Consider the following 16,243-nt stretch of genomic DNA (forward strand, 5'->3'; position numbering starts at 1 on the left):
GTTTCCGTTTCATATTTCCTGTACAAACAGTGCTGACTCAGAAACTCTGAACATAGTTACTCTAACATTTAAGATTTACAGGGATGCTTGACAAACATTTCAGGTACTTAGTCGTCACTTCAAAGAACAACTTAATGTCAAGACTGCGGTGAATGATGAACAGTATTTGTAAAAAAAAAAAAAGAAGCTAATAATAAAACGACTTTGTAATTTTACTTAATTGCCATATTGAAATGCAATTATTGAACAAATGAAACACCAATGCACTGAGTTCTCAAAGAAGACCAAAGCCAGTCCCAACCGATTTAAGACACACCGTCATATCAGCATACAGAGCCTGGTAGGTAGAATAATGGCTTGGAAGGCGTAAACGTTCACTGCAGGTGGATGAAGTGGGCTTGTGGTTTGGTCCAGTTGACTGCACTACTTCAGGCTTCAGTTCCTGCCATGGAGCCTCCCAGCCAACCCAAAATCTCATGAGCTGGTGCAGATTGTCTGAAAATGCTAGGAAAAGTATAATTTTTTTTAGATACATGGTGAGTTTCCTGTAGATGGAATCATTCATAAAGCTGACTTTGAGATATGACTTTATGCGAATGTCTTTTCCATCTAAGAAACTAATGAATATGAATGTGATGTCCTTCAAAAATCATGCTGGTATAATACCAGCATAATACATTTGTTATTTATCATTCTCAAAATAACAAACATTGGCCAAATGTTTATACAGACATTTTACCTTCTTTGAGAAACTGATGGAGAAACCCTGTCACCTGCATAGTTTCTGCTTCCAAGACATTATCACTGTCGTCACCGTCATCACTTTGCTTCTTCACCTGTGGCCAACTGATTGACTGCAGGACCATCTGTAATTGTAGAAATAGAAATGGCTCCAAACGATCATGGAGTCTATCAAAAATATGATCCATATGTTCCTTGAAAAGAAAAAAGAAAAAAAATGTCAAAAACATTGTCAGTAAAATAAAAAAACTATTTTGAAATCAGTAGGTCGGAAATCAATTAATGTCGGAAGAGTTCACAGCCCCTCCTTGAAGCACACAAGGCAGCCATATTAGCTTCTACATTAGCAGTAGCATCTCCTGGAAAATTACGACTTTTACTAAGACCGCCTGATCAGTCTCCTCTAAGACAACATACAAACAACCCGGAAAGTCGCTACCCATCAGGTATCTTTAAAGATTCTAGACTTGGCGCAAGTGATACTCCTTTTTTAAATAAAACAGGGGAAAATTGGGCGTAGGACAGCCAAGAGAAGGGGGTGGAGGTCTAGCGGGTAGCGAGAACTAATATGCCAGCATTACATGGCGTAAGATTAACAACGGCCCAAACCCGTGTTTTAAATCAAGCTTTAATGTCATGTATCAAAGTTCATGCGCAAAATAAAATGTACTACAGAAATATGAAAGCATAGACTCACCGTTGGGTTTGCGTTCGCCTCCATGGTCGCTGGCCTCGGTGATGCTGGTATTTCTTCAATATGACGCTTAGGTCATGTGATTAGCTCAGTGTTGAAATCTGACAACGATTGCTAATGTCTGTGACCTGAAGTAACCTCGCCATTTTTGTACAGCGAATTTTTAGATGTTGAATTTGAGACAGCGAATTTGAGCAAGTTGAATTTGTAGGACACTGAAAATATTGCATTTGAATTTTTAAAAGTTGAATTTTTTTATATGTTGAATTTTTTTAACACTGAAAAAATATATATATTGAAAATTTGATCTCTGAAATAGGAATGTGAATTTTTTTTAACAAATGAAATTTGCATACATGTACAAATAATGACACTGAAATTTTTTTTAGGTCAAAAATATATTCTGAATTAATTTTTAAATTGAAAAAGTAAGAACAAATATACAACATTCAAATTTCAGATGCATTTTTTATTCAAATTCTGATGGCACATAATTACTTCCATAGCAGATGAATACATAAAATAAAAACTGGAGTTTAGACAATGTTTTAGAAGTGTTATTATGAACCTGCCTCTTTTTTATTAAGGCCATAAGGTCAGATTGTTGTATAATTTTTGTCCTGGTTAACTTAAAAAGTGAGCTATTATTGTTACTGGTTAGTTTTCTAAACTATAGAAAAGTAATTGTTAGGGATGCAAAAATATTAACATTTTAGTCAATGTTGAAAGTGCTTATATGGTAGAATTTACCAGTATTTATTTTATCAAATTTTTATTTAATTACTCGATAATCATCAAAATAATTATTAGAAAACTACATTACTAAAATAATCATTTAAACCTGCCCTATTTCTAACTAATAATTGACAATGAAAGCTGTCAATTAAGGCATGATGACAAAATCAGCAGCCAGAGGAAACATTATCTTCTGTCCATACAGCTGTTGCTTATGTATATTTTGGTAAAACTATTAATTTCAGCATCAACTTTCAGAATTTAATTAGTTTTTGAAGATAATTTTATGATACTCAGGTTTTTATGACAAAAAAAAACTGCCAACTTTCACAATAAAACCAATGAGTCAAAATTGTGTCAGTGAAAATAACATCAGCTGAGTATTTGTTCTGAATTTACAGGTAACTCATTAAAAACTGGGTCTTCCTCTGCACAGCTTTACAGGATGATTAATCTTCTGTGTTTTTGATTGATGAGATCATAAAAGCTGCTGCACAGTGAGGGAAGAGGTTACATTCTGGAAGGAAATAAAAACAGACTGGGATTTTCTTCTGTGCATTGGAACCGCCATAGGTTAAAGAAAATAAAACCAACAACAACAAAAAAAAAAAAAACACAGCTCAGTCAAGGATACTCTCCTCCAGCTGGGCCTGTGAGATCTGGATTTGAATTTAAGCTTAAGGACTGTTGATACTCTGGCAAACAGGAGGCAGAAAACAGAGTGTAGTGCTGATTCGAGGGGATCACTAAAGCCCAGGAGAAATGTGGATCCAACTATATCCCCCAGTGTCTTAACGCTGAGCCTGCATAGAGCCAGCAGTGCATCAGGACTACTGAATATGTTTAACAGATCAACTGTTTGCAGTTCACGCCAGTCATGAAAGGAATCTGCGCTCGCATTACATAATCCTACTGAACAGTGTGTTTGTGCAGTGGGTGCATATTATCAAGGTTCTATATTAAGATATCAAAGCATCAAAAAACTGTTTCAACTTTTATAAGCACCAGGTGCAAGAAGCTTTAGAAAATATTGAAAATGCTCAGCTTTTGAGAAATGAGTGATAGACAAATGTGGATATCACAGGACAAACTCTGCTTTTCTGAAGACTACAGATAGATGTATTGCATTTTATGCACTTTACATTTGTGATTAAAACTTTTTGTTAGCTTAGTACTTGAGATATATCTGATTAGGATATGTTACGACAGTAATGTGTGATGAATATACTAACTAACTTTACTGTTGCAGACAAATGTTCTGATCAGGTTTGCACTTTGTAGGGTTGCACTCTTGTGAAATAAGCTCAAGAAAAATAGATAAAAAGCCTCTAAGTTTTCACTTTAATAAACACAGAAGGGCAAGTTCTATGTCTTGGTACACGTGGGTGTTATTCTTAAAATGATTTACTTCTTTTATTCTATAGTGAAGTGCAGTGAAAAGCAAAGAAAGACCAAAAATGAAGTCAGGCATGCCTCTACACACACATTCATTGCTATATAATTCCTGGAACAAGGACACAAAAGCTATTATCAAATAAAACTCAATTTTCAATGTGTAATTCTTGTGCAGAAAACCGTCTTCAGCCACCAAGGTTGTGAATTAGAAAACAAATATCAGGTTTTAGGCAAAGGCTGCGATATTCAATGCCATGGATGAAATCAGTCATTAAGGGAGTTTTCACACCTGAACTGTTAACTCAAATGCACTTGTGCACATGCATATATACACTTGGCAGTTTCTGTCCATGAATATGAAAAACAAGAAGAAACCTTGAACAAATTATATTTTAGCCTAGATGTTTCTTTAAAATTAAAGTAAGAACTACCTTGATTTGTTATTCACAGAAATCCAAAAATTAAGCCAGCTTTGGCCGTGCCTATCGTCATTTGGTAAAGAAATACCTCTGTGAGGAATGGCAATGTATTTTCACAAACATTACCTTCATATATTTTCTTCAGATTTTATGTGACAGCCTATAAAACCTTCAGATCTTTATTTTTACAAATAATCTTCAAAGTGTGGAGCTCACCTTACACTGAAATCCCAGCTGCAAAACCTTGGGGTGTGCTTATACCTAGGCCTGTCGCGATAAACGATAAATCAATGAATCGCACGATAAATTAAACCTATGGACCTCATGGCTTTATCGTCTCTTCCTGCCTTTTTTTCCTTTCTATTGATGACACTGAATGAAAAAAGGCTCAACTCCGGCGCTCTCCAGTGACCCGCCCTTCCTATTTCCTTAGTGTAATGTCCAGCGCACATTACACGAGTTGTCGGCCCATTTTCTAAACTTGAGAGATACATTAGCTGACAGAAGTCCTAGGTATAACAGTTCAATCGGGTTCGTCGTGCCTTGTGGTGTCCAGCCACATGGGCACAAAATAATGGCTGCAAGTTCAGTTAACTAATTTTAAAACCAGGCATTAATCAATGCTTTACTAGAATCTACCTGTGATGCATGTGACTAGAGTCAGCATAAAGTCCTGACTGAGTGAAAATCATTATAACCCATTTATGTCACGTTAACGAAGTACAGCTGAAAACTTACTGGGTTTATCAACTGCAGTAGCAATTTGGCTCCAACTCCTCTCCTTGTCATTTCTATATTGTTTGCAGGAAATGTTGAATAAACATTAATGTTGTTTCCACAAATCATCTGGTTGCACCGTGTCAGCTGTTTGGGATTCCCCTCTGTAATTTCCCCTCAGAAAGCACGAAGGAGAATCCGCGCTTTCTGATTGGCTACCTGTCACATTCAGCGTTAAGCTCCCAGTCGGGGAAAACCCCTGATTTAGATCGGAGCAGCCACGACGATCCACCGTAACACACCACACACTGCAGGATGATCGGTTACGAAATCACCAGCGACAATCTTAGATCGGCCAACGATCTAAGATTATCATAAGGGGAAAATAAGGGCAAAAAATTAGGTAGTCGGGTGTGCTCATCTTCTCTATTTAAATCTAGTGATTACTGAATGGTAATAGTATACAGACTTCATAATCTGCACTCTTTTGGTTGAATGCAGTATTTATTTCCACTTTGGCTTTATGTTGTTTAGTTTTTATTCAAGTACGTTTTCTGATAATGGAGACTGAGAATCCATTTTATTTTTGTTTTTGGTTGTTTTGTTTATTTAGTTTATCAGTTCCAGTGTTATGTGTTCTTTTGAAAATAAAGTGCATCTATGGCAGGAAATCGTGTGCATTATTAGTCATTTCCATTAAATCAGTGTCAAAAGGTATTGAAACAATATTATCGTTTATCGCAATAATTTTTTAGACAATTAATCGACCAGCAAAATTTGTTATCATGACAGGCCTACTTATACCAGCTATGAATATCTAGAATTTTGACACCATTTCTTTCCTGGATTTAGGTAAAAACTTTGATTTGACTAGGCCATTTTAACATGCATATGCTTTGATGCAGTTCTGGTTTAAAGTTTGGATTTATGCCTTGATTCCATTCGTATTTGACAGTTTTGCACATTTTCTCTGTCCCCACATCATGATGCTGCCACTCTGGACTTACACAGCTCCTTCTTATTGGTTCTCTGATTAACGATCTTCTTGCCTGACCTGCCAACTTGTGCATCGTTTCCATTCTCGGATGAAAACACCAGAATCTGCCGACAACACAACTAACAAACCTCTGACTAAAGCGGCTGGGTTTTATTTCAGTGTAAAGGGGGACTAAAACTGCAAGCCGCACTTTTCAGATTTGTATATTTAAACAAGGTTTCAACATACCTCGTTTCTATGCCCATCATAATTGTGCATCTCTTTATTATGGACAATAAATGTTCTGTTAAACAGTTTCCATTAAATTTTTGAATTTAAATAATTTTCTAAGCACATGAAAATTTGTTTTTTTGCTGTAATACCAGAAACTAGAGGAGTTCTTCATTGCTAAAAACAAAACTTATTTTATTTTGCTTATCTTAGCAGTTCAGTAAAATACCACTTTGTGTGCTTTATTTTTATTTTTGTGGATCTTACACAATCCTCTAAAATTTACATGATTGTTATAGATCAAACAAAGCTGCAGCTAAATTAATCTTTCATTCCTTATTTATGCATTCATTTTAACTTTGATTAATTATTCAACTCTTTGGTCAAATGAATTATTTTAATATTTTAATAACTAATTAGAAGTTAAATTTACAGCAAAGGCATAGTAATTAGCAGAGTAGGCAAAATACCACACAAGCTGCCCTACAGGTGGTTTTTGTTGAGTTCTGTGTAATGAACGGAGCGGTTTTAACCAATCTCTGCACATGTGGGTCCTTCAAAGGTCCATCTAATTAAAGGCCCAATAAAATGAAGTCGACCCATGCTGAGAAACCAAGAGATTATCATAATAAAGGCGTGATTTTTGTGAGTCATTAAAGAGGCAGGCTGGAGGACTACTAATGACCCTGACAGCTCGCGCAATTATCCACAGATTAAGTCGCTATTAAAATCTCTGTTGCTCCGTTTGTATGCATATGCACGCATACATGCAGTAATGACAGATCACGGCTCTAACAACTGCATTATTAATCATTACGTGACGAAGATGGGTAGCAGAGTCGTGCTGGGAAGGATAGCTTCATAAAGATCAATCAGATCAGTTACTGAGCCTTACAGTAGACGTGTCAGTCGCCAGCTGAGTTTGTGCAAAGTCTAAAAACAGAAGTGGCACAAATCTCAGCCTGTAGCCTTCATCAACACATCAACATACCATGTACAGACCTAGAGCTGCACAAGCAATTTGATGCAATAATCATCTTTTCACAGCTGATTCAAGCACTTGATCAAAACATGGAAAAAAAAAGCTTCAAAGTAGCTGTTGGCCTTCATTTTTTTTTTGTCAAAAACGAGAACCTGAGTTTGAATGAAATGCTCTGATGCATCAGCTCATCCACAGTTTTCCACTTGTTTATGCTGAGATTAAAAAGTCAGGATTGTTCCACCATTAAGAGTCAATTATCCATTTAAAAATAAATCTCAACAAGGTTAAAGGGTCTCTTGATTGCTTCTGAACTTACAGGCGTTAATTAGATTGTTCTGTTCCAAACCGCTAATTAGGAACTGTTCTGTTCTCCAAATGCAGATTTCAAACAGAGTTCATCTTCTCAATGCAATTTAGACTTTATTAAAAATTAATTACACACTTTTTGGCTGTCTGTAAGACTCGGTATGTGGCAAACACGCAGTCAAGAGAAATAAAGAACAAAGTCAAAAGGGGGTTTAGGCTGGTGTGCAAGATGAAACACTGACAGGTTTGCTGCTTTGTGAAAAGCCCATCAGTCATGGTCAAGTGAAATCTAAAACACTGCAGATAAAAACAAAAGAAGCAAACGGAGACAGCTGCTGAGAAAATAAACATATTTTGAAAAACAATTGTAGATCTGCTGCTATCAAAAATTGCACTCTTAAGAAAAATCTTGTGCTTAATGAGATGCTTTCTCAAACTATCGCTGGCCGTCGCGTCGCAAATATAGCAACTAGCATAATTTGCATCTAATTTTGGAGCCAAACTTTTGAGCGTTTTCTCCCGGCCATTCTTACTTTGTTTACTGAACTAGCGGCTGCTGACATCATTACACTCTTGTGCGACATGCTGCATTCAGGACAAGCATGGAAAATCCCCCACTTTTCCTCCATCCTGTCACAATGATGCGTTTAGGTCCTGAAACATGGTACCGTTTGACTTTACGTGAATATGTACTCGGTAGTACTGACAGAATTCGGTCGGTACTTAGAAAAGTATTGAATTCGGTACCCGCCTCTATTTTAATGAAAGTCCTGTTGTTCTGTTTGGACACACTTGTCATGTTATTGTAGTTTTACAGTTTTGATAGACAGCCATCATTGTGCTGTAAACAGGTGCGCTGGCTGAAAGTATGACGTATAACTTAAGAAAAAAATGACAATGTTGATTATTGTTAGCGATCAAAATGAGCTTTTTTTTAAAAATTGTTATGCATTGATTATAGGGAGTTTAATAGTGTTGACAACCCTGGTTGCAAGCAACAGAACAACTCAAAGTACTTTTGAGACATTTAGCAAAAAACTGGAATTAAAGAAGCTCTAAAACAGGTAACAGAAAAATGAATGACAATAAGGGGTTTATGGAGTACATCACTAAAAGTATGCAGCAAATAATATGTGTACATTGACAAAATATTGGTAAATTAAAGCCTTTAAGGTCTTCTTAATGTCTGCATGTGCAACGCAGTACGTAAACCTCACATTAACAGTTCAACTGTCAGATTGTCAACATACCGCCTGAGCTAGTGAGGGTGTGCGACGCCAGCCCAACATTTAAAATAAAATTGCTGCATCGCAAATAGGCACACAGACAAACTGATTCATATAATCGCAAATCCAGATCTGTCAGTTTGCTCTCTCTGGGGGACATCAAACACACATTCTGCCGAGGGGAAGCACTTTCATCAGAGCAGTGACATTTGAGCGCCCCGTGCTGCCACCGTCTCCAACAGTCGTCCTGTGTACTCACAAATACACAACCCCACCCCCGACAACAACGTGACGCTGTGTGCAGATGATGCACGAGTGGGGGAAAATAAAGCGTGAAGTTATTATTTTCCTAACATGGTTTTGGAAAAGGCAATTAAAGCTTGCAAAGAGGGTGTCACAGTAGTCATAAATGCTCATATGCGGCACCCACAGAGACGACGCAAAGTGGCTGCAGTGTCTCATCACAGCAGGGGTCAGACAAGAGGAGAAAAGTCACCTCTCTGAAGTGGGAAAATCCAGAATACAAGCTATAATTGGCTTGTTACTTCCATATTTAATCTTTCTGCACAGCACACACAGCAGTAAAATCTTTGTTCAGCTTTGAATCTCATCTTTAGAGGGAAAATAAAGCAAATACAGGTTGCATTTCAGCAAAACAAACCAAAACTCTCCTAGAATTCATATAGCGGTAATTTTTTAAAGCTACATTGTCTTTATCTTTTAAGCCCTCCCCCTTTAAGCGACTTTTCTCACTTACAAAGAAATGTGGCAACTGTTGCTTTCTAAAGATTTCCAAGTCTACAAATGATGAAAAAGACTAGATGCAGAGCAACAGACAGGCTAAAGACAGCAGAACGTTGAAAGAAGACGGGATAAACAAAATGTTTACATTTATTCCAGGAAATTAGTTTTCATTTTCCTTTACATACTGGAGCAGGTGTTAGTGGATGTAATTGGAAACCAGCCTAAAAACGTACATCTGGGTTCTCTAAAAACAGCCTGGCAGCTCCGCTCCTGCAGGCCTTCACTGGAAATAAGCAGAGTGTGAAGGCAGACTGCTGGACATTTTCAAAAGAAAGGAGAGATTCAAGGTACATTCATGTTAACACGATTTTAAAAGTTGGTTAATTTAAAATGTGATGTGGAAATAAATGTGAAATATGATCGATCATTTCCGCCTTATTTTGTGGGGTCTAAATGTACCACATTTCGTAACGACCAATGAAAATGTGTTGACAGTCTGTTGCTAGGTAGAATGGAGACACGCGGAGAGAGACGAGGGGGGGGATTTGGATACGGCGCAGCGATGCTGTGTATTTTACTAAGAGTGTTTCGATGGGTTTTATAGACTCTAAGTGTGTTAGTTAGAGTTTGTGGTGTGTGCAGTGTTAATAATAGTTTTGCTAGCGATCGCTGCATGGCTTCATAGCGAACTCTGATGCACTGAGAAGAGAAAGAATGCGTGTCAGGATGGCCATTTAGACATCGCCTCCAAAGGGTAAGCAGCTGAAACTTCTTCTGATACCTGATCTTTCTTGCAGCAAGGAGAGCGGCACATCAGAGCAATTCGCAAAAGTTAAAGCAAATTAAAGCCTTTTACCAGTTTTCTCAACAAACCTACAAAGTCACACAGTCGTCAATATACAACAATGCAAAACACTGGAAACTTACGATCCCTGTGATTAAAAATCTATTCTTTCCAGTCTCACAACATAAATTGAGCAGCTCCTTAATCAGCTTCCTCTTTGCACACTCTGAGTGTACAATGTCCTCTTGATTCAACCAATTCCCTCAAAACTGTCCAACATCAGTTAAATGTTCAGAGTGTTACAGTTTTGACAGCAGCAACTTATTTTACACAGAGAAACACACAACGTCCACTTCAATATTTTATTCTGATAACTCTTTCAATCAAATCACAGTCATTGGGATGTCGCCGTTTAGCACACACACCTGATCAGAGCCTCAAGTCCAGGAAAATGTTGAAATGTTTTGCATTTTGTGCTGCTGGAACATAACCAGGTTATAAGTAGAGCTTCAAATGAAAAATGTTTTGCATCCCTGCTTACAACCTGATTACGATCCACCAGCACAAAGTATTTCACCTGTAATTTCTTCTCCAGATGATCCCTGAAATACCTAAAATACATGCATGACAATAAGTCCCAGGCAGAAAATACATGTTTTTAAAAATTATTCCAAGAATTGCTGACATGATTTGTCCATTAAAGTCATCTTTTGACAGCCAGCGAGGGGAAAGAAAGTAAAGAAAAGGAGGTATAGGGGGATTAATGCATAGGCAATAAAGGGGACCTGAGATCCTAAAAGCATAACCAAAAATTACAGATAAATTCATTCAATGTAGCCAAGATTAAATAACCTCCGATTCCGCTGAGGATTCATCTTTTCTGTGAGCACATCTCAGAAAATGATTTCAGGTAGCCATTTAGTGCCGAATAATATGTTATCAGTCAAACTCCAAATCTTAGTAATGAGAACAAATTACATTTAAATTAATCAAGAACTAATGGCGGCTGGAACAGGGAACAGATGGACATGATTCTATCAGATCTTCAGAGAAAGAGGTGAAGAAAAAGAGAGAAGCAAAAATAAATTCGACAGAAAAATTCTGCCATTGCTCTGCTGAATGTTGCTAATGATCAACAATGTTTTAGACAGTTTTTTTTAACAAATTTAGTATAATTAAAAATGTTGTGTATAAAGAAAAGATCTACTGTCATTCAGTGAAAAAGAAGAAACAGAACAAACTCCAGTGGTCTTTCTTTAAACAGACTCTACATTAAGGTTTTTCTATGAAATACCAGTTTTAGTTCACAACCATTTAGTTTTTTTTTCCTAGTCAGCACAACTTATAACCTTTACAACTGGGTGATATGGGAAAAAATGTAAAAATAAAATTATACATATAATTCAATATTGATTTATATCACAAGACATGTTTTGTCAATCTTTAATGCTCCCTGGTTTTATTTAGATTTCAAGATTTTAGAAGGTCATTTCTAATTTTACATATTTATTTTAAAATTTGAACATGTAATTAGACATTGTACAACTGCTTTGGAAATATAAAAGGCACATTTTATGCAAAAATATTGAAGCATGACAAAAATGGACATATTCTTTTGCTAATGTCGAATAAAACTTTGTAATATATATTTTTTTAATCTTTACTTTGTATACCTCCATGTAAATATAGTTTTTTTTAAAAGAATAGGCAAAGAAAAAAAGATTAAGAAAAAAACAGAAGAAACTTTTATATTATCTAAAGATAAGCAGCTTTCAAGGGAAAAAAATTTAAATTTCTTCTTCAGCAGTCGAGTCTTTAGCAACAATTTAGTATTGACTATCCTTTCCCCCCATTCATTTAGTTTTTACTTATTTTATTTATTTTGTTTTTTTGTGAAAACATTTCCCAAAAGTTGAAATTTCAAGAGTGAGTCAAAAATTACAACAAATAACTTTTCTCTATTTTTTTATGGTTTTTAAACTATGAATAATATAATGTTTGGAGTGGGAGTGACAACGATGACATGCAAAAAGGTTCACATAGACAAAAAGCTTCTACCAGTCATAAAAACTAACTGATGATACCATTAAAAAGTCATAAGGGTCAAATAACGTTTTCCATTTTTATATTACCACATTGCAGAATCACACAGGGAATCCTGTTTATGTAAGAAGAACAGCTGACAGACAAAATACAATTCAAAAGAACTAAAAATGTACAAAATAATATTAATACTGAAGAACACTGAAATCCCAGTAGCTGTGAAAAATACCAGAATGGCCCAGATAATCATCATTTACTGTTTTAGAATAAAAAATCAAAAAAGAAAATGTAAAAGCATGTGCAGTTATATTATTTTACAGTAGAATAGTCCTGACTTGATGTGAATAGTCGATATTATATCCACACAGATATTTGTAACCAAACTCTCAGGCACCCAACCTCAAACAAAACATACTTTATTAAATAATTTCTCATTCATATTTAACACTATATTATTCTTCCTTCTAAAAAGTCTCTTTTCATTAAGCTTTCCATAATGATTTTTTGTTTTCCGTTTACCTTTACTGAACAAGACCCTCTGAAGCAGCAGGGGGCCATTACTAACGAAACAGAGCATTTTACACAGAAACCCCACAGATGTTTCTCAACATTTCAGCAGCATCCAAACCATGCAGCAAAGCTCACTGGTGAGACTGCAGCAGCTAATTACACTGCTGCGGGAAACGTAATTACACCCTCTGCTACTTACCCACCTTATTCCTAATTAAAGCAGTAAGGGTGCACTTATCTGATACCGTCTCTGCATTTTATTGAATAAATAATATCAGTTTCACATGTCACGTTTAATTATTAAACTTTTCACTACATTAAAAACTGTTTTAGCATTAGCATTTTGCTATATTTACTATTATTATTATGGCAAACCTTTTATTGATGCAACTATTAAATGGGGAGACAAATGTTGTCAAGAGCTGCACACACAAAACCAGCAGGCAACACACTTGATTTTCTAACAATAACATGATGAAATAATCAAGACACCAACAGAAGAGCAAGTTTTAAAAAGGGGGAAAGCCAATTAAGTAAACAAGGTTTCATCATAGTCCTTTTCTCCCCTCCCAGCAGGAACTCAACCTTAGGAATGTTGAGAGAGAAGAAAGAGCCTGCAACAAAAATGTCTGATTAAAATAATCTGTAAAATCAAATGGACTCTACAGATCCAGATTTATGAATTTTCTCCAAGCACCAAGATGAAAAGCTCAGAAAACAATCCCCGGATCAAGTTTTGGAAGAGTCCAATCTTCAAACTGCTACTTAAATAAACTTTTATCTCAAAAGCGTTATTGTATCTATTTCCAGGGTGCAAATGATACCTTTACCATTTTTCTGAAAGAATGTGAAAGCAGAGCTTTTTGTAGTGCAACACACACTGAGGTGTGTGTATTATAGTCTTGAAAAAGTGATAACCGAGTCAAGACAATGGGGTAAAATGGAATGAACAAGGAGTATAAAACGGCAAATATAGGGAACGTAAAACCACAAATGTGGCACAGATGTGCACTTGGACAGGGGGAATCTGCTACATAAGGCTCAATGTCAGACACATACTTTGTCAAAGAGCTTCTGAGAATACTTCAATGTGTTGTCAGCAAATCTTCATTTATCTGCTGTGATTTAAGTTTTTTGGACGTGAAATCAATCGCAATCTAAAATATCTTTGGGGTTTTTGTAAGACAGACCATAGTTTAATTGGTATTACATTACAATTGTAATCTAGTTGAATTGTAGGAAATGTAATTTTAACCTGACAGTATGAAAGGATCCAGTTTTAATTATTTGAATTCACACCAAAGTAGATTTTATGTTGGTGGATATGTGAATATGTTGGTAACTGATACTCCATAGATAAAATGAATTAAATTGAATCACACAAAAATAAAACTAAAAAGGGAGTTGAGACTTATGGCCAAGATAAAATAAATCAAAACTCACAAAAATGGCTAATAAGAACAATAATTTCATTACAGGAGCAAGAGTGAAGTAAATGGGGTAATAAAAAAAAGGCTTTGTCTTCAGAAAACAAGAATACAGCTTCAATTTTTAATGCCAATGTTTCTACATAGAGAAGGAAAAAACAGAATGCACTTGAGAAAAATTAAAAAAGGGTTATGTTTATGTTCTCCAGCTTTGGGGCAGCCCATGAAAGAGAAGCTACTCAGCCAGCAAATCTCCCCTGCTGATTTCATTCCACAATCAAAACCGGCAAATAAAGCAAATAACTATTACATTTGTTCTGAAATCCCAGAGCATCAATGGCTGCAGCACAGTCATCCCACGCACAGGTCTCAGGAAACAATGAAAAAGCTTTCTAAATCCCCCAATCCAGCAGCTGCCAGTAGCCTACACTGCTTACTTTACCTGTTGTAGAAAATAAAGCTGAAAGATGCTTGTGCCGCAACATCACCACACTTAGCAGATAGATAAGTGTGAGTGTGGGCGTCTAATTTCTTCTCACTGAGGCCATGAACTTATGCTACTACGTTATCCTTCACTGATATTAATGAGCTCGAGAGAGCAGCTATATATTCAAGAGAAATCTCAAAGCAAACAATTACAAATGGATTCACGATGCAGAGACGTTTCATGGGTTTTTGCTTGAGAGATTGTTGAGAATGAAGGCATCTGGTTAAAGAAATCAGTGTATTAGTGAATGTCCCATAGAGTGAAGCTAATGAGCAAAGCTTTGGATAGAAATGCAGCGCATGCACAAATACCAAAACAAACATCTCCACAGCATCACATGACCAAACTATACCACATCTTTCATCCCCTTTTCACTTCCCTTAATCTTTATTACAGGTCAGTAATGTGAATAAAATGATTTCTATGTTTTGTTGGAGTGGTTAGCGTAACCTTGGTAAGCTGGATATTGCTACATTACTTGATCTAAGTCCTCTTTCTTCACTGGATGATGGCTTATTGCAAATTTGTTACGGACATAAAATATAAATTATAAATGAATAAAATGCTTTAAACTAGGAAAGGGACAACTAAAAACTGTGGTTTTAGTTGATAGTAACTAAAATGATCTTCAAATGTCTATGCAAAGCAGTCATCGAGAAGCACCATCAGAACTTGGCATCGGCTGTTAAGGTTTAAGATCAATAACTTCTTCTCCAAACTGGAAAGTTTCCAAAATGAAAATTAATATTTTTGGCCCTTGGGCTCTTTATGAAGGATGCACCAGTGCTTTGAAACAAGGGTCAGCAAGTGCCAGGCTCATCAGTATGAGCTCCTTTAAAGCACAGTTTGAAGGATGCCATCTTTTCCTGTCTGCAGCAGAAACGTCTCTTTGAACAGATCAGTTTAAAATGTAATGATGATGCAGAGGTTTCATTAAATGAAAGCGCTTTAAAAGCCAGATTTCCTCCCCTGCCAATTCTCTTGTCTTTCATCTCCTTCCCCTTCCTTGAAAACCAGTAGCTTATTCTCTGATCCTACCTAATACCACCCAGGCTAACTAAGATCATGCCCAGGACACAAGAGGCAAAAGGTCTAAAGTGTTTCCTTTAAATCTTATAATGCAAGGTCTGACGGCTTGATCTGTGACACAAAGACTGAGGAAAGAGGGCAAAGAGGCTAAGCTGTAATCCACTCATTGTCCATGTCCAAAGTCTGGATCAAGGACAGACCACAGGTACAAGGCGAGAGTCACAGAGTAGCTCAACTGTAATGTGGCCAAAATGAACTTCATCAGCCACAAACTGAAGCCGACACAGACTGCTCATGTACTCTCAATAGGTACAACACGTAAGATTAACAGCATCCGATAAAAATAGCAAAATTCAGCAAAAGGATTTGGATAGGAAATTATTTTCAGGCTGAAGGCAAAGGAGACTGCACTAAACGTGTGTTTCTGTATTGAGTTTTGCTGAGTGTGATGCACGACGATGCTGAATAGCCTGTAGATGTTCTGCTGTTATTTTTCTGTTTACAGTGCCATGCAAAACTATTCAGCTCTCTTGGCATTTTTTTGTGTTTTACTATCTAGTCTGGAAGATTTCGTACGATTCTGAGTTTGCTTTCACAACACGCTTTGTCAAACAGGAGAGTTTAAATGGTGCCCTCCTCACCTCAGGTGAAGCTAGGAGAGCCAATAGTGGCATTGAGTTTTTACAAAACAAGAAAACTGATCGTTTTCATCTACTTAACTGCCACCTCTTAAATTTATGTCATATTTTTACACTTTCAAATGGCGCAGTAATGAGTCGATTTTAATTTTAATTAGC

At 36.4% G+C, this 16,243-nt stretch overlaps 1 protein-coding gene and 1 long non-coding RNA gene across 4 annotated transcripts in view; both read right to left on the reverse strand.

Annotated features, from left to right (window-relative positions):
- Positions 1–16,243, reverse strand: part of asic2 (acid-sensing (proton-gated) ion channel 2) — a 397,850-nt gene that overhangs the window by 285,617 nt on the left and 95,990 nt on the right. The window lies entirely within an intron of this gene.
- On the reverse strand, positions 15–1,924 carry LOC145552608 (uncharacterized). Of its 2 annotated transcripts, none has more exons than XR_014088712.1 (3): positions 1,439–1,924; positions 740–935; positions 15–504 (listed from the first exon to the last, which is right to left on the reverse strand). It is a non-coding gene; the product is annotated as an uncharacterized LOC145552608 (long non-coding RNA). The 2 variants fall into 2 exon arrangements; XR_014088713.1 differs by having other exon boundaries at positions 774–935; positions 1,439–1,923.

Source organism: Poecilia reticulata, chromosome 8 (assembly GCF_904066995.2).
Source record: "Poecilia reticulata chromosome 8, P_reticulata-male-v2, whole genome shotgun sequence".
In the NCBI taxonomy this organism is placed as follows: Eukaryota; Metazoa; Chordata; class Actinopteri; order Cyprinodontiformes; family Poeciliidae; genus Poecilia; species Poecilia reticulata.